General features: G+C 47.1%; 11 non-coding genes across 11 annotated transcripts; all 11 read left to right on the top strand.

The window, feature by feature from the left end:
- Positions 1–15: 15 nt before the first annotated feature.
- On the top strand, positions 16–87 carry TRNAT-UGU (transfer RNA threonine (anticodon UGU)). Its single transcript has one exon. It is a non-coding gene; the product is annotated as a tRNA-Thr (tRNA).
- Positions 88–194: 107 nt separating this feature from the next.
- TRNAT-CGU (transfer RNA threonine (anticodon CGU)) lies at positions 195–266 on the top strand. Its single transcript has one exon. It is a non-coding gene; the product is annotated as a tRNA-Thr (tRNA).
- A 108-nt stretch (positions 267–374) lies between these two features.
- On the top strand, positions 375–446 carry TRNAT-UGU (transfer RNA threonine (anticodon UGU)). Its single transcript has one exon. It is a non-coding gene; the product is annotated as a tRNA-Thr (tRNA).
- Positions 447–5,397: 4,951 nt separating this feature from the next.
- On the top strand, positions 5,398–5,469 carry TRNAT-UGU (transfer RNA threonine (anticodon UGU)). Its single transcript has one exon. It is a non-coding gene; the product is annotated as a tRNA-Thr (tRNA).
- Positions 5,470–5,941: 472 nt separating this feature from the next.
- On the top strand, positions 5,942–6,013 carry TRNAT-UGU (transfer RNA threonine (anticodon UGU)). Its single transcript has one exon. It is a non-coding gene; the product is annotated as a tRNA-Thr (tRNA).
- Positions 6,014–11,420: 5,407 nt separating this feature from the next.
- Positions 11,421–11,492, top strand: TRNAT-UGU (transfer RNA threonine (anticodon UGU)). The gene has a single exon. It is a non-coding gene; the product is annotated as a tRNA-Thr (tRNA).
- Positions 11,493–11,600: 108 nt separating this feature from the next.
- On the top strand, positions 11,601–11,672 carry TRNAT-UGU (transfer RNA threonine (anticodon UGU)). The gene has a single exon. It is a non-coding gene; the product is annotated as a tRNA-Thr (tRNA).
- A 108-nt stretch (positions 11,673–11,780) lies between these two features.
- TRNAT-UGU (transfer RNA threonine (anticodon UGU)) lies at positions 11,781–11,852 on the top strand. Its single transcript has one exon. It is a non-coding gene; the product is annotated as a tRNA-Thr (tRNA).
- A 107-nt stretch (positions 11,853–11,959) lies between these two features.
- On the top strand, positions 11,960–12,032 carry TRNAT-UGU (transfer RNA threonine (anticodon UGU)). Its single transcript has one exon. It is a non-coding gene; the product is annotated as a tRNA-Thr (tRNA).
- Positions 12,033–12,140: 108 nt separating this feature from the next.
- TRNAT-UGU (transfer RNA threonine (anticodon UGU)) lies at positions 12,141–12,212 on the top strand. Its single transcript has one exon. It is a non-coding gene; the product is annotated as a tRNA-Thr (tRNA).
- Positions 12,213–17,232: 5,020 nt separating this feature from the next.
- Positions 17,233–17,304, top strand: TRNAT-CGU (transfer RNA threonine (anticodon CGU)). The gene has a single exon. It is a non-coding gene; the product is annotated as a tRNA-Thr (tRNA).
- Positions 17,305–17,798: the final 494 nt, after the last annotated feature.

Genomic DNA, 17,798 nt, shown 5'->3' with positions numbered 1-17,798 from the left:
TCGACGCTTTCGTCGGCCGCTATAGCTCAGTGGTAGAGCACTGGTCTTGTAAACCAGGGGTCGTGAGTTCAAACCTCACTGACGGCACTGAATTTCTTTTACTGTTTAAGGCACGTGCAATGGATAATGTACAATTTTCGCCCAAACAATGAAAGTGCTGCATTGGTGAAACTTTTGGTTCGACGCTTTCGTTGGCCGCTATAGCTCAGTGGTAGAGCACTGGTCTCGTAAACCAGGGGTCGTGAGTTCAAACCTCACTGGCGGCACTGAATCTCTTTTACTGTTTAAGGCACGTGCAGTGGATAATGTTGAATTTTTGCGCCAAACAATGAAAGTGCTGCATTGGTGCAACTTTTGGCTCGGCGCTTTCGTCGGCCGCTATAGCTCAGTGGTAGAGCACTGGTCTTGTAAACCAGGGGTCGTGAGTTCAAACCTCACTGGCGGCACTAAATTTTTTTTTACTGGTTAAGGTACGTGCAGTGGATAATGTACTATTTTTGCCCCAAACAATGAAAGTGCTGCATTGGTGCAACTTTTGGCTCGACGCTTCCGTGGGCAACTATAGCTCAGTGGGATTCTGCTTCCGGCCACCGAGCGTGACGGACGTATGATGACGGGCTCCGTTGGAGCGGCTTCAGCGACCTTTTCTGGCCGCGGAAACAGGACGATGGAACAGGAGGACACCTACCAGGTTGTTCTGCCAGGTCTGCCAACAGGTCGTTATGGTTTAAATACAGTTTTTTTGCACGCTGATATTACGGCGCGACCGTACCGGATTGAAGATTTCCGTGACGCATTGGCACAGCATTCGCTTCTTCCGGATGTTATCGCCCTGGGGGCGTATCGCATGAGCCATGTCTGGGCTATCACTTTCAAGGACGCGGACGTGGTAAAGAAGATCTCGAGCATCGGGGAGCTGCGTGTGAAAAGCCGGCGCTGCCTGGTGATTGACCGGGCGAATCAGGACGTTCGACTGAAGCTCCACTGGCTTCTACACAATGTGCCTTATGAGGACGCGCGTGTCACCTTTGCGCCCTATGGAAAAGTTACCGAAGTAGGCCGAGAGTGCTGGCTTGTGCAAGGTATGACAGAGAAGGGTTCAACTACCCGGCTTGTCACCCTCAATTTGGATGACTCGCCACCCCAGCTGAGCGTTGGCGGTGAGTTGGCGCTTGTCGTGGTACCAGGCAGACCCCCGCTTTGCCTTCGGTGTCATGGTACGGGCCACATCCGCAAGGAATGTCGAGTCCCGCGTTACGGAATCTGCCGACGCTACGGGAACGAAGAAGACCAGTGTACTCGCACTTAAGCGAGCTTGGCAAGCCCGGGAACCAGCGAGGACTCGTCTGAGATGCTGATGGACGAGACGAATGCTGAGGAAGTAGCCCATGCAGGTGGACAACCACAGCGCGATACTCAGCCATCGTTCACGACTCTGGTGAAGCAGAAGGCGGGGCCCTGCCGCGCAAGAGATGGTAGTGTACAGGCGCAGCATAAGCCTGAACAGGACGACGTTGACAAGGTGAATGAGGCGGCGAAAGCCGCGGTCGCCAGAGAAAGCAGCGTGGAGACCCCCGGCATTGATACCATGGAGACGAACCAGGAAGCGGCGAGCACCATGGCTGGGAAACGTCCGCGTGGAGAAAGCGTCGACGTGAAGCTGCAGCCTGACGGTGGCGGCGATGAGCCCCCTCCGAAGGCAGGGCGATTGAGACGCTCGACTTTAAAACCGCGGCCGAACCTTCCGGCCGACACGCGGAAGGCGGGGAAACTGCCTCCGTAGTAGCACAGGGTCTTGGTCGGTGTCAGCGCCGGTTGTGTTGGTCGACCGGTGTCAAGAGGTTGTGGCAGTCGTGAGGAAGGCTACGTCAACCATGAAGGTAGGCACCATGCGGATAGAGGCGTTTCTTCTTCTAAGAAATGGCTTTTAATCTTATTACTCCACTTCGAGTTGCGACCTTGAATGTCAGAGGGCTGGGAACAAGAAGGCCACAATACCAGCTTAATCGCCTTCTTTTGGATAACGATATTGATATAGCTGCTGTACAAGAGCCGAAAATAGAGAGCCAAGAGCACACTGACCGCATGGTGTCTTCCTTTCAAGCAAACTTTCATGTGTGCGTCTGTCATTCTGTTGGGACGTCACGTGGGTGCCTTGTATTCATCCGTAAGACGTTAAGAGGGAACGTAAAGTCTGTATTTCCATGCCCAAGTGGTCGCCTTTTGATTGCTGATTTCATTTTTTCGAATTTATGGTGGCGAATTGTTTGTGTATATGCTCCCAATGTAGATAGTGAGCGTAAATTTTTCTTTGAATCCCTTGAGCCATGGTTGAAAGGCGGCAAGGTTTTGCTTGTACTGGGTGACTTCAACTGTGTGTGCGCCGCAGTTGACAGAGTGAAGTGTAGGCCGCTGAGAGACAAGAGCTCTGAAGTGTTGAACACTTTTGTCCATGAGTATGGTCTCGAGGATGTTGGCAATGTGTTCTCCACTGGGACCCACCCAGAATACACGCACTTTCAGCCGGAGAGCCATGCGAGACTTGACAGGATGTATGTATCTGTCGATCTTATGCCGCTATGCTCTAGTTATGACGTTAAACCTGTGCCTTTCAGTTATCATTGCCTCGTGAGTGTGACTTTAGGAATGAAGGGCAGGAAATCGCGCTTTAACTGGCACTTATGGAAACTGAACACAGAGCTTTTGGAGGATGAAGGGTTCATTATGCAAGTCAAGACCAAGCTAGACAAACTGCTAGACGCGCAGCCAGCTAGTTTTGCAACTGAATGGGAGGGGTTCAGAGTGGGTAAAAATGAAAGCAATAGGAAAGAGCAGCGTGGGTCGTTATAAAGAGAAAGAAAAAGAAATGAACGGGCAACTTGAATGGATGCTGAGCATGCAAAGTAGCGCGCCGGGAACTTTCACGAAAGAAATACGGGAAGTGAAATGCCAGCTCGAAACAATTGACGACAGCTATAGAGCCGCCGTCATACGCGCAAGGTCTGAAAAATTGTGGGCTGGCGAAACGCCGACAAAACGAGCGCTATCCGACGAGAAAAGATACGCTTGACAGAAAGAAATTAGGAGCATCCGATATGACGGCCGGACTTCGGAAGATGCAAGAGACATTCAGAGCGCTATAGCCGAACATTTCACAGAACTTCTTAGCAATAAGCTCGAGACCATAGAAGGTTTTCATGTAGACTTTTTGAGGCTGGTGCCAACAGTAGATAATGAAATTAAGGAATGTCTTGAACTGCCTATAACTTTACAGGAGATAGAAAAAGCAATAGACGACCTACCATCTGGGAAAGCTCCTGGGCCAGATGGGCTAAGTGCGGCCTTTTATAAAACCTTTAATCTTTCTGTTGCACAGTGCCTGCTCCATGTGATAACTGAGGCTTACGAACGCAAACAGGTTCCATTGTCTTTCAATACGTCCCAGATCGTTCTAATTCCGAAGACTGATGATGCGGAAGAACGACTGTTGGTGTGGTCATATCGACCGATTAGTCTCACCAACGTCGACTACAAAGTATTTATGAAGGTTCTAGCAAAAATACTGCAGTCTGTGATCACGAAATTGGTAGGGTCCCACCACACGTGTAGAATTAAAGGCCGTAGCATTGCCACAAATATACATGTCGCACGCAGCGTATTCGAGTGTGTTGATGCAGTTGGCGGTCAGATAGCAATGATGCAGCTCGACTTGGTGAAAGCCTTTGACCGCGTCTCCCACGAAATTCTTTTTTCCATCCTGGAACATTCCAAACTAGGCGACGTTATTGTAGAGGGCGTAAAGATGGCCTACAAGAACTGTACGACCCGCATTATAGTTAATGGCGATATCACTGACAAAATTGCTGTACGTTCTTCAGTAAGACCGGGATGCCCGCTTTCCCCCTTGCTTTTCCCATTGTATTTAGAGCCACTATGCCTGGAAATTATCAACTCTGACCAAATTTCAGGTTACACACTGCAGTCATCACACGTGAAAGTACTCGCGTATGCTGATGATATAGCGGTGTTTTGCGCTGACAGATAGAGCATCTGTCAAGCCACGAGTGTCGTCGAAAAATTCTGTGCTCAGACTGGAAGTCAGATCAATTGGGGAAAAAGTTCCGGTTTTTGGCATGGCAAATGGGTCGTAACACCGGGCTGTTTTTCTCGGCTTCGATGGTCCACCTTGCCAACGCGGTATCTAGGAGTGCCCCTGGATTGTTATCGGGATCCCAGCTCGGACTGGAAAGAAGAAACTTTGAGAATGAAAGAGAAAGCGGTGGCGTGGCAAGGACGACGGCTATCAATGTTTTCCCGCGCCTGTATCTGCAATGTCTTTTTGGTTTCGAAGCTCTGGTATGTCATGAATGTGCTGTGTGCGACACGAATAGCTATTCAAAAAATGCATCCTGTTTTTGCTGTTTTTTATTTGGGCGTCCGCCTGGGAAAGAACCAGCCGAACTAACTTGTTTGTTTTAGTTGAAAGCGGAGGGCTTGGCCTGGCGCATCTTTTTTTGCGACAAGTGGTCTCGCGATTTATGTTTTTACGTGATCAAAGTGATCCCTTTCTAAGAACTGTTATGCAAGTTCGCCTACAGAGACTGCTCCCTGGATGGGTAGTCTCGTGTGATAACATGTGTGGTGCTGTGACAGGATACTTGCGCGAGGTTGTTCTTTCGTGCAAGATGTTGGAAGTACGTTTCAGCCCTGAATATCTATGCAATGTTAATAAGAAAAAGCTGTACAAAGCGCTCGTTGACGTGATGTTGCCGGTACCCATTTAACGGACACCACACTTTGGAGGCCCAGGGCAAGATATTTTTAAAAGAGTTAAGAACATGCCCTTTACACCTGTGGTCAAAACCTTCTTTTTAAACTGCATTCCGATACGCTGCCTGTTAAAACCTGGCTGCATGATAAGGGGCTATTCGTGCCATGGACAACAAACTGTCCGTTATGCAGGAAGCCCGAGACAGTGGAACATGTTTTCCTAGAATGCTGGGATCCAATTTTTTATTGGGATGTCCTTCAGAGGACGATTAAAAAGGAACTCTTTTTAAATCCTTACGGCATCCGGTACTTACCAGTTCAAAGTGAAGAAGTGCCCTGCGATTTAATCATGCTTCTTGGCCTCCACAGTTTGTAGAAAACGCGAATGCAGGTGCGAAATGCAGACATAAATACTAGTTCCACACATGAAAACTTCATCGAAAGTGTTATCTTCGAGAATGTTTCAGGGCGCAGACTGATCCACCGAAGTGGATACCACTACTTGATGATATAGTACAATGGAAAAGATTTTAGCACCACTCGCGTCAGCCCAAGTGTGGCAGAAGTGTTTTATCATATGTTACTATGTATTATGCGCCCAAGACGGCAATCAAGAAAAAAAAAAATGCCGCTATAGCTCAGTGGTAGAGGACTGGTCTTGTAAACCAGGGGTCCTGAGTTCAAACCTCGCTGGCGGCACTGAACTTATTTTATTTTTCCATAGCACGTGCAGAGTATAATATATCATTTTTGCCCCGAATAATGAAAGTGCTGCATTGGTTCAACTTTTGGCCCGCCGATCCCGTCGGCCGCTATAGCTCAGTGGTGGAGCATTGGTCTCGTAAACCAGGGGTCGTAAGTTCAAACCTCGCTGGGAGCACTGAACTTATTTTATTTTGCCATAGCACGTGCAGAGTATAATATATCATTTTTGCCCCGAATAATGAAAGTGCTGCATTGGCGCAACTTTTGGCCCGCCGATCCCGTCGGCCGCTATAGGTCTGTCGTAGAGCACTGGTTTTGTAAACCAGGGGTCATGAGTTCAAACCTCACTGGCGGCACTGAACTTATTTTATTGTGCCATAGCACGTGCAGAGTATAATATATCATTTGTGCCCCGAATAATGAAAGTGCTGCATTGGTGCAAATTTTGGCCCCGGCGCTCCCGTCTGCCGCTACAGCTCAGTGGTAGAGCACGGGTCTTGTAAACCAGGAGTCGTGAGTTCGAACCTCACTGGCGGCACTGAACTTATTTTATTTTGCCATAGCACGTGCAGAGTATAATATATCATTTTTGCCCCGAATAATGAAATTGCTGCATTGGTGCAACTTTTGGCCCACTGATCCCGTCGGCCGCTATAGCTCAGAAATTCCACTGCCGGCCACCGTAGTGTACGGTCGTGTAATGTCGAGCTCCCTTGGAGCGGCGAATGCGGCCAAACAGGGCTGCGGTAACTGGACAGATGCACGGGATTCTACGGACTATGACGTTATTTTGCCGCAACTGCCATCAGGTTCGTCTGTTTTAAATACTGTTTTTCTTCACGGCACCGTTAAAGCCAGGCCATTTCGTGCTGACGACTTCCGAGATGCATTGCATCGTCTAGAACTGCTCCCCGAGGTAGTTGCCTTGGGGGCGTTTCAGATGAACCACGTGTGGACGGTTACATTCAAGAGTGCGGAAGGAATGAAGAAGTTGCTCGCCGCAACTGACGTGACTGTGAAGAATCACCGCTGCCTCGTGATAGATCCGAGCACCACCCATACTGTCCGCCTAAGCCTGTATTGGCTGCTTTACCAAATACAAGATTAAGACGTGCGCTCTGCTCTTGCACCGTACGGCAAAGTGACGGGCGTTTACAGAGAGCAGTGGCGTGTACCAGGACTCGGCGACAAGGGTTCCTCGACACGGACGGTTGGTCTGCAGCTGAAGGGTGGCGCGACTTTGGACGACCTGCCACACCAGCTACGAGTGTCAGGCATTAGGGCCCTTGTGGTGGTGCCGGGAAGACCGCCGCTTTGCCTGCGGTGTCAGCGAACAGGGCACATTAGCCTAGACTGCCGCGTTTCACGGTGTAAGCTCTGTCGGCGATTCGGACATGATGATAGCCAGTGCGCTAAAACTTACGCAAGCGTAGCAAGCCAAAAAAGCTGAGAGGACCCCACCGAGCACATTATGGACGAGGCGGACGAGGCGGACGCGGCGGAGGCTGCGGAAATCAAGGACAGCAAACCTACGTCGGCAGCTGTTGAAACCTCCGAGAAGGGAATTGTGAAAAGTGTTGGAAGCGACAACAGTGATGTGGCATCTGTACGACAGGAAACCGCTACGCCAACGTGCGCCGTCAAAGACGTCTCTGACACCAGTCAACCCTCGCCCAGTAGCGACCAAGAAGACATGGACCTGCGAAACGGCCACACGCGCAAGTTTCCGAAGGTGACGAAGGTGGCGGCCGGAAGGCACAGGAGCCGCCCAGAAAAGAAAGTTCATACCGCCGCCCATCTTTAAAACCCAAGCCTCACATACCGCCAGATTCCAGTCCGACGGTATCGAAGGCGCCCCCGTAATAACGAGGGCGTCGCCCAGCAATGCCTGTATGCGAGGTGAGGGACGGGCTGCAGAGTACGTTTGTATAGTTCGGCCGCTGTTGCCTAGGAAAGGAATGTAGCGCGTTCTGAGAAGCAGCACAATTTATGGGTTTAATGAACTGGTGTGCCGGTTTTTCTTTCTTTGAAAAAAAAAAACGGCTTCAAAATGTGGCCTCGGGGCCAAAAGGCGGCAGTACCAGGTCAGCCGGTTATTGCAAGAAAATGATTTAGACATAGTCGCTTCATAAGAAACAAAAATTGAAAGGGAAGAGCGAGCCGACCGACCGAATGGTTGAAACATTTAGAGCGCGGTACAGTGCGTGCGTTTCCCATGCTGACGGCCATTCCGGTGGGCGTGTATTGTTACGGAAATCTTTAGAAATTGTTCCGCAATCTGTATTTGTTTGTGATGATGGTCGAATGATCGTGTGTGACTTATCGCTCTGGGATTCTGAGTGGCGGGTTATTTGCATATACGCCCCAAATAATGAAAGCGAACGCCGTGACTTTTTTGGAAAACTTGATTTATATTTAAAATCTGAGCGCCATATCATCTTGCTGGGAGACTTCAATTGTGTTTGTTTTTCTCACGACTGGAATAACAGCTCGCGTGCACGCGATCAAAGTGCAGTTTTCTTGCTCGCAGCAACCCGAGAGCGCAATTAGAAGATGTTGGCGCGGTGTTTTGCAGTGGAAAGCAGATTGTGTTTACGCATTTCAAACAGGGCAGTCGCGCGAGGTTAGATCGAGCTTATATATCAGCGAGACTAGTTGCGTTGTGCAGAAGCTATGACGTGAGGCACGTATCCTTCAGTGACCATAGTCTGGTAATGTTCTCGCTCGGTAAGAGAAAAGAAAACCAGCCTTTCAATTGGTACCTATTGAAATTCAACGTTGAACTTCTGGACGACGCAACCTTTCCCGCGTTTATAAAAGAACGTATACGAGAAATGCTTGCTTGCGAATCTGGGGGGCTTAAAGCGATGTGGGAAGAGTTTAACCAGGAATTCAAAATAACAGCCATTGAAAGAGCCTCTGTATTACGCTACAATGAAAAAAGAAAATGAGTTGCGAAGTAAGCTTAATACATTGTTGACGATAAAATGCACATAGCCAGGAGAGTTGTGAACAGAGATAAAGAACGTAAAAAATGAGTTTGAAATGATTGATGTCAAGAGATACAGGGGGTCAGTGATACGTGCGCACTCAGAGCATTTGTGGCTCGGGGAAACGCCCACAAGACGCGCTTTGAGCGAAGAGAAAAGATACGCATCCCAAAATGAAATAAAAGAAATCGAATACGGCAACGTGCTTAGTAGCGATAGTGATACAATACAGCGTGCCTTATTCGAACACTACTGAGAGTTGTTAAGCTGCAAAGAAGTGGTGGAAGCTGGCTTTGATTGCGAATACTTTATTGCCGAGACTAGATGATGACGTCAAATCAGTCCTCGAGGAACCGATTACGTTGAATGACATTGAAACCGCAATTGATGAACTGAAACCTGGCCTGATGGCCTAGGCGCGGCTTTCTACAAGGCATTTAAGCATGAACTAGCAGCCATGTTACACCGTGTTCTAGCCGAGGTTCACGAAGTAAAATACATGCCGCCTTCTTTCCAAAAAACCCATACCGTGCTGAACCCGAAATGCGATGACCTTGTAAAGCTTCTCTCAGTAAGGTCGTATCGCCCCATAACTTTATCCAATGTAGGTTATAAAATATTCGTGAAGGTGTTAGCAAGAAGGTTGCAATCAGTGATGACATCAATAGTAGGCCCACACCAAACTTGTGGCATAAGAGGCCGGTGGATACTTAATAACATACATGTGGCAAGAAGTATTCTGGAGTGTTGCGATGCCTGGGAAGGAAAAATTGCTATGATGCAACTAGACATGGAGAAGGCCTTCGACCGTGTTGTGCACAGTGTGCTCTTTTCTGTTCTAGAGCACGTGAATGTTGGAAACATTATATTAGAAGGTTTAAAACTGTCTAACGAAGAGTGTAGCACGAACTTATTAGTAAATAAACAACTCTCTGGTAACATTAATAAATGTAGAAGCATAAAACAAGGATGTCCGGCTTCGTCTCATCTTTTCTCAATTTACTCGGAGCCTTTTTGCTTAAAAGTTATACGCTGTGAGAAAATACGGGGTTTTCGTTTAATGGCCAGTGAAATAAAAATTCTCTCGTATGCAGATGATTCCGCCGTCTTTTGTAGGGATAAAGAAAGTGTTCGTGAAACTGTTAAACAAGCGTGAACGTATTGCAAAATGTCTGGAAGCGCTGTTAACTGGGAGAAGTGCACTGGTTTTTGGCATGGCAGCTGGGATGAGAAGCCCAATGTCTTTGAAAATTTACGGTGGACAGTCTCTCCTACAAAATATCTAGGAGCACATTTAAACTGGTATGATGAGCCTTCAGAATACTGGAGAAGACGCTGAGAGAATGCGACAGAAAACTACGAAATGGGGTGAACAAAATTTATCCTATTTACCAGGTCAAGGATTTGCAATACGTTCCTTGTTGCGCGAATTCGGTATGTGTTGCAGGTGCTCGCTATGTCACGAACTCGTGCGCAGAAATTTCACAGAATTCTTGTAACATCTGTATGGAATTCAACATGGGAGCGCACATGTCGCCTTAACTTGTTTCATTCACTGAAAGCAGGAGGGCTTGGCTTAGCTCATCTTTTTCTGAGGCAGATTGTCTCAAGGTTTATTTTCTTGCGGGACCAGCATGACCCTTTTTTGCGAGCAGTGCTTCAAATGGAGACTGCAGAATGCTCTTCCTGAGCTTATTGTGGCATCGTGTCCGGCACATTTGCTAACGTGAAATGGGTTGAAACACCAGTAAAGTACCTCGGCGTTCCCCTTGAAAATTATAAGAAAACTGATGATTTATGGCTAAAAAACGTGAAAGACACATGGGCAAAGGCTGAGAGGTGGAAAGGTGCACACTTCTCAATTTTCACCCGAGCGACAGTTTGGAATTTATTTTCGGTTAGTAAATTATGGTATATTATGCAAGTGTTGTATTGTTCGCGAGTCTATGTGCAGAAGTTGCATCGAGTGCTTGCTGTATTTATTTGGGCGTCCAGCTGGGAACGCTGTAGCCGACGAATCTGTTTCGGGGAGTGAAAGATGGGGGGCCTGGGTTTGGCACACCTTTTCGTGCTACAGCTTGTAAATAGATTTTTTTTTCTTTCGTGACGTCAAAGACCCGTTCTTAAGAACGGTGTGTCAAGTGAGACGTTGTTATGCGTTACCAGAGTTTGTTATCAGCAGTGAAATAATGCCTGGTACTGTATTGGGGTCCGTTTTTTGTCAGTACGGTTTTCGAGTGATTATCTGTTCAGTGTAAAAAGAAAGAAATTGTACAGTGACCTGTGTGATGTTATTTTTCGAGTGCCGATGTGCCGAGCCATATACAGTAGAAGTCAAGGTAACATTTTAAAACGCGTAAAAAGAATGCACGTGCAGCCAGGAGTTAAATCTTTTTCTTCAAGTTTTTGGAAGAACGTGGGTTTTACATGCCGTGGTGTTCCAACTGTCTGATTTGCAAAAAACCAGAAACAGTTGACCATGTTTTCCTACATTGTTGGAAGGGGCTGTTCTTTTGGGAAGTCCTCCAAAGAACCGTAAAGAAAGATTTCCCGTTAGATCCGCATGGCATCAGATTTCTGCCATTAAATAAGGTCCCATTTGACCTCATCATGCTCACAGGCCTCTACTGTCTATGACGAGTCCGAATGGAAGGCTTCTACTGTGACCCAGGCGCGCGGCCTGTGCGCCTGCATTTCCGTGAACACATGTCCCGGTTTACTGAAGTACAAAAGGGGCAAGTTGTTGTACCTGAGTACCAGGATAGAAGCATTGACATTCCTAAAGGAATTTTATAGACAAGGTCAGCCAAGTCGTGCTGGCCGCAGTATTACTGCATGTTTCTTGTTCTCCATGATGCGTGGAATATTTTATTTATTTTGTTTGTTTTTGGTTGTGTTGCTGATAAGATGTAGGAGTATGTGAAAATGTCGAGAACTGGCAATAAAGAAAAAAAAGCAGCTATAGCTCAGCGGTAGAGCACTGGTCCTGTAAACCAGGGGTCGTGAGTTCAAGCCTCACTGGCGGCACTGAATTTCTTTTACATCTCAAGGCACGTGCAGAGGATAATGTACTACTTATGCCCCGAATAATGAAAGTGCTGCATTGGTGCAGCTTTTGGCCTGCCGCTCCCGTCGGCCGCTATAGCTCTGTGGTAGAGCACTGGTCTTGTAAACCAGGGGTCGTGAGTTCAAGCCTCACTGGCGGCACTGAATTTCTTTTACATCTCAAGGCACGTGCAGAGGATAATGTACTACTTATGCCCCGAATAATGAAAGTGCTGCATTGGTGCAGCTTTTGGCCTGCCGCTCCCGTCGGTCGCTATAGCTCAGTGGTAGAGCACTGGTCTTGTAAACCAGGGGTCGTGAGTTCAAGCCTCACTGGCGGCACTGAATTTCTTTTACATCTCAAGGCACGTGCAGAGGATAATGTACTTCTTATGCCCCGAATAATGAAAGTGCTGCATTGGTGCAGCTTTTGGCGTGCCGCTCCCGTCGTCTGCTATAGCTCAGTGGTAGAGCACTGGTCTTGTAAACCAGGGGTCGTGAGTTCAAGCCTCACTGGCGGCACTGAATTTCTTTTACATCTCAAGGCACGTGCAGAGGATAATGTACTACTTATGCCCCGAATAATGAAAGTGCTGCATTGGTGCAGCTTTTGGCCTGCCGCTCCCGTCGGCCGCTATAGCTCAGTGGTAGAGCACTGGTCTTGTAAACCAGGGGTCGTGAGTTCAAACCTCACTGGCGGCAGTGTATTTTTTTTACTGTTGCCTGGAACGTGCAGAGGATAATGTAGAATGTTTGCCCCGAATGATGGAAGTGTTGCATCGGTGCAACTTTTGGCCCGCTGCTATTGTCGGCCGCTATAGCTCAGCCATTCCACTTCCGGCCACCACAGTGAACGGTCGTGCAAGCATGTGCTCCCTCTGAGCGGTTACAGTGGCCAATGGCCGCGGAACCAAGTCTTCTGACAAGCAGGCTGAAGATTACCAGGTTGTTTTGCCGCATCTGCCCACAGGTGATTCTGTTTATAATACCGTTTTTTTGCATGGTTGCCAAGGGAAAGGCCGTATCGTTGCGAGCATTTCTGCGACGTACTCGACCGTCTTTCATTGCTGCCGGAGGTGGTTGCCCTCGGGGCATACCAAATGAATCACCTGCGGATAGTGACGTTCAAGGACGAGGAAGGAAAGAAGAAGACACTGGATGCAGACACCTTTAATGTTAATAATGAGCGCGGCATGGTTATAGACCCCTGCGACAGAGGAGTACGCCTGAAGCTCTACTGGATACTCCATGGTGTGCCGGACGACGATTTGCTGACGGCTCTGGCGGCCTTCGTAAAGGTGACTGAAATCACAAGAGAGAAATGGAAGGTGAAAGGCTGCATTGATAAAGGATCAACAACGCGGTCCGCAACACTAAAGCTGAAAGTGGGCGTCACCATTCAAGATTTGCCCCATCAGTTGCGTGTTTCTGAAAATGTCGCACTCGTCCACGTTCTAGGCAGAGCTCTGCTCTGCCTCCGGTGCCGCGGCATCGGCCACATACGTCGGGAGTGTCGTGTTCCACGTTGCGGGCTCTGTCGTCGCTATGGTCACGACGAGACCGAGTGCGTGCGCTCTTTCGCCAGCGTAGCAGTCCGAGCCCGGAGGTATTTGGTTTCCGAGCACATGATGGACGCAGTTGATGCTGAAGAAGCTACCAGAGAACATGGCGAGGAAGGAAAGACTGAGGCAGCAGTGCCTCTGCACACCCCAGGCGGAGACGCCAACGAGCCGAGTAGCGAGGAAGACCGTGGGCCTATCGCTACCGTAGCGAGCCTGGACACACCGAAAGAAGACGCAAACAACACCCAACACCACAGCAGCAATTCTTTTCCTGAAAACACGAAAGCCACAGAGGAAATTTCCGCAGATGTCGATATGGCAGCGTTAGGCAGCGGACCTGCAAAGAGAACCCGAGAGGAAACTGGAGACACCTCTGCAAGAGGTGATGGAACAAGCACCGGAGAATCTCCCACAAAGGCTGCAACGTCCAGACGGCAGCCTTTCAAGCCAACGCCAAACCTTGCGCCGGCCCGACGGACTAATTCAAAACTGCCGCCTTCTTAGCGGCGGCTTTTTCTTTTTTTTTCCTTGTACAACCCCGGTCAGTCAGCGGAGTACCAGTTCGCGTTAATGCCCTGGAACGGCCACATATATGGAAGCTTTGTCAGCCCATGCCCCTGTTTGACGTAAAAATGTGAGTAAAATATTGGAAATAATCCCAACTTGATATGGCAGTAAACTTTAAAAATGCCTTGCGTATCGCAACATTTAATTCAAGAGGCTTTTCTGCACGAAGACGGCAATATCAACTAAGTCGCATTCTCTTAGAAAGTGATATAGACTTGTTAGTGGTCCAAGAGAGCAAAATCGGGAGTGAAGAACTGACAAAATGGTTGAAGTCTTCTGTAGCAGATATAATGTACGTATGCGTGAGTCATGCAGTTGGTAGGTCCGGCGGTTGTGCTATCTTTATTTGAAAAAGCAATGGGGTTATTGAATCTGTGTCTAGTAGTTAAAATGGCCGGCTAGTATATTGTGATTTTGTTTTTGTTGAAGTTGCCTAGCGTGCAGTTTGTGTCTATGCACCGAGTAGAATCAATGAGTGGCAAGATTTTTTTTAATACTGTGCGACCTTGCCTAGAAAGCGAAAGGAGTGTATTACTGCTTGGCGACTTCAATTGCGTATGTCGACCTGAAGATCGATCTAGTAACAAAAATCATAGAGATAAAAGTGCAGAAGTATTACGCGTAATGATTAAGGAGAATGAACTCGAAGATATTGGCTTAGTGTTGACGTTGAAGACCAAGCAAAATACACTTACTTTCAGAATGTGTCTCATGCTAGATTGGATCGAATTTATGTGCCTGCTGAATTTGTACCGTTGTGTTCCCAGTACCATACGCAGCATGTGAGCTTTAGTGATCACTGCTTAGTCATGATTACTTTAGGTGCAAAGAAAAAAAGTGTCAAAGTTCAACTGGCAGTTGTGGAAATTCAACAAATTACTACAGGATGAAATTGTTGTTGCAAAGATAAAGGAATATATAAACAGTATGCAGCTGAACCAAACATGTAATTTTAGACTGGTGTGGGAACATTTCAAGATCGACTTCAAGATCGCCGCTTTGGAAAGAGCAAGTATTTTAAGGCAGAAAGAAAAACAGCAAGAAAAGGAGCAGCATATTGCGTTAGATTACATGGTCAGCGCAGAGAATGATAAGTCTGGGTTGTTCTCGAAAGAAATAAAAGAAGTAAAGGCGAAGCTTGAGATCATAGAAACAGAAAAGTATCGCGGCGCAATGATAAGGGCGCGGTGCGAGCGGCTATGGTTGGGCGAGACGCCCACAAAGCGCGCGCTCAGCGATGAGAAGAGACATGCATTATCGAAGGAAATTAGTGAAATCAGTTTTCAAGATAACGTTATTCGAGAGAGTGAAATGTAGAGCGTGTCTTTGTTGAATATTACAGAAATCTTTTTAGTCATAAAGCATGCGATACTGAAAGGTTTCGAAGTGTTCTTCTGCCGCTCATGCCTAGTCTTGATGACGAGACAAAACAGTCACTTGAAAGGCTAATAAGAGTCGCAGAAGTTGAGCAGGCCATAGATGATCTCAGTCCTGGTAAATCACCTGGCCCAGATGGTCTCGAGGCGGCAGCTGTATACAAGTTCTTCAAAAGTGAAATGGCAGAATTTCTACACCGTGTTATTGAATAGTGCTATGAAAAGAAACTAACACCACCTTCCTTTCGAACATCCCACGTCATACTCATTCCGAAAGCTAATGACCCGGTCAAACTGCTTTCAGTCGAAACATACCGACCGATAAGTTTAACGAATACTGATTACAAGGTCTTCATGAAAGTTTTGTCTCGCCGTTTCCAAAGTGTTGCAAAGTCTCTTGTAGGTCCGCATCAGACCTGCGGAATTAAAGGAAGATCTATTCTTACAAATATTCATGTAGCAAGAACTGTTCTTGAATGTTGCTATGCCATGCAGGATCGGGTTGCTATGCTTCAAGTAGATTTGAATAAGGCATTTGGCAGAGTCGTGCACGAAATATTGTTCCTTATGCTGAACCACGTCAATATAGGATCTTTAGTTCTAGAGGACGTGAAAATGGTGTATGACAAATGTACAGTGAAACTTGTGATTTATAAGAAACTGAGTGAAAGTATTTGCGTTCAAACTGATGTAAACAAGGCTGTTGTTTATCATCTCTCCTTTTTGATTTTTACCTCGAACCCTTTTGTTTAAAAGTACTTGCAAATCCGATTATTCGGGGCTACACTTCTTTCAATACTGAAGGTAAGGTCCTTGCTTACGCTGACAACATGGCAGCCTTTAGCGAAGATGAAAGAAGCGTGCGTGAAGTTGTACGAGAGGCTAAGGATTTTTGTACAGCAACAGGAATCGTGATTAGTTGGTCAAAATGTTTTGGCTTCTGGCATGGCAACTGGGAACACGCTGCAGACGCGTTGTGCAACATACAATGGAACACCACTCCGGATAGCTATTTGGGAGTTCCACTGAAGCACTACAAGGATAGCAAGGAATATTGGGCAGATGAAGCAGGAAGAGTTAAGTTACAAAGGGAAAAATGGGGGGTACATAATTTTTCAATGTTTTCAAGAGCCGCTGTTTGTAATGTGTTTCTAATTGATAAGTTGTATTATGTGCTGCAGGTGATAGGAATTACTAGAGTTTATATACAAAAACTGCATGGGGTCTTTGCAGTTCTTATCTGGGGGTTCACTTGGGAGCGCATGAGCCGTTGCAACCTTTGTCATAAAGTTAGAAACGAGGGCTCGGGACTATCACATTTATTTTTCAAGTAGACTGTGACGAGGTTTTTTTTCTTGCGTGAACAGGCTGACGTTTTTCTTCGAACTGTAATCCAAGTGCGGTTACAGGATTTCTTGCTAGACTACGTAATATCAACGTATTGTTTGAGGCCAGCTGTCTTATCTGGCTACCTACGAGAAGTTGTATCTTCTGTGCAGATTCTTAGGGCAAGATTCTCCTATGAGTACCTAACGAGTGTGACACGTAAGCGTTTATACAAAGACCTGCTTGATGTTTTTTTGCCGATTCCTGTGTACCGTGGGTTGTACCAGCTGGGCCCTGAGCGTGACGTCCTCAAGCGTATTAAGCGAATGCCGGTGAAACCTTCAATGAAATCTTTCTTTTCCCAACTGCATACCGGCACACTACCTGTGAAGCCATGGTTACACAGCAAAGGCCTTTTCGTTCCATGGTCTGACAACTGCCCAATTTGTAGAAAACCGGAAACAATTGAACATGTTTTTCTTGACTGCCATGACGCGATGTTCCTATGGGATGTACTTCAAATGACTTTAAAGAAAGATCTGCCTTTGCGCCCTTTCGGAATTCGGTACTTACCTTGTGCTGAACCAGAAGGAGTACCCAGTGGTTCATGGTCATGTGCATGCACAGCATCTGGCGAACAAGAATGGACGTCAGACATGCGCATTTGTATCCCCAATCGGCAAGACACTATTTCGTTGACGCTGTCATATATATTAGAGATGTTTATAAGGCACTGAATGATCCTCCGGAGTGGATTACTTTTTTTGATGAATTAGGCAAAATTAAGCCATTTTAAAACATACCAACAAGCCGAATGGCTAGGGATTCGATGTATTTTTGTTTGCTGTTACGTTCGTACAATGTTCATCACAAGGTAATAAAGAAAAAAAAGCCGCTATAGCTCAGTGGTAGAGAATTGGTCTCGTAAACCAGGGATCGTGAGTTCAAACTTCACTGGTGGCACTGGATTTCTTTTACTGTTTCATGGCACGTGCAGAGGATAATGTAGCATTTCGGCCCCGAATTATGAAAGTGTTGCATTGGCGCAACTTTTGGCTCACCGCTCACGTAGGCTGCTATAGCTCAGTCATTCCACTTCCGGCCACCGAGCGTGACGTACGTGTACATCATGTGCTCCAACGGTGCTTTATCAGCGGCCCAGCTTGGCCGTGGAAACAAGTTTGCTGGCTCGAGTGACCAGGATTATGAAGTTAATTTTACACGGCTACGAGCAGGTCGAATCGCTTTAAATACGCTGTTTTGGCATGCTGACATCAGAGCAAGGTCCTACGAGGTCGAGGAATTTCGCGACGCACTGGTTCGTTCGGCATTGCTCCCCGATGTTGTCGCCTTGAGGGCATACCAAATGGACCACATTTAAGCTATGTCGTTCTGGAGTGCTGAAGGAATGAAGAAGATGCTTTCATCCCGTAAAGTGACTGTGAAAGAACGTCGGT

The sequence above is a fragment of the Dermacentor andersoni genome, chromosome 5, assembly GCF_023375885.2.
Source record: "Dermacentor andersoni chromosome 5, qqDerAnde1_hic_scaffold, whole genome shotgun sequence".
Classification (NCBI taxonomy): Eukaryota; Metazoa; Arthropoda; class Arachnida; order Ixodida; family Ixodidae; genus Dermacentor; species Dermacentor andersoni.
The sequence above is the reverse complement of the archived record's forward strand: the minus strand, read 5'-3'. Positions and strand labels throughout refer to the sequence as shown.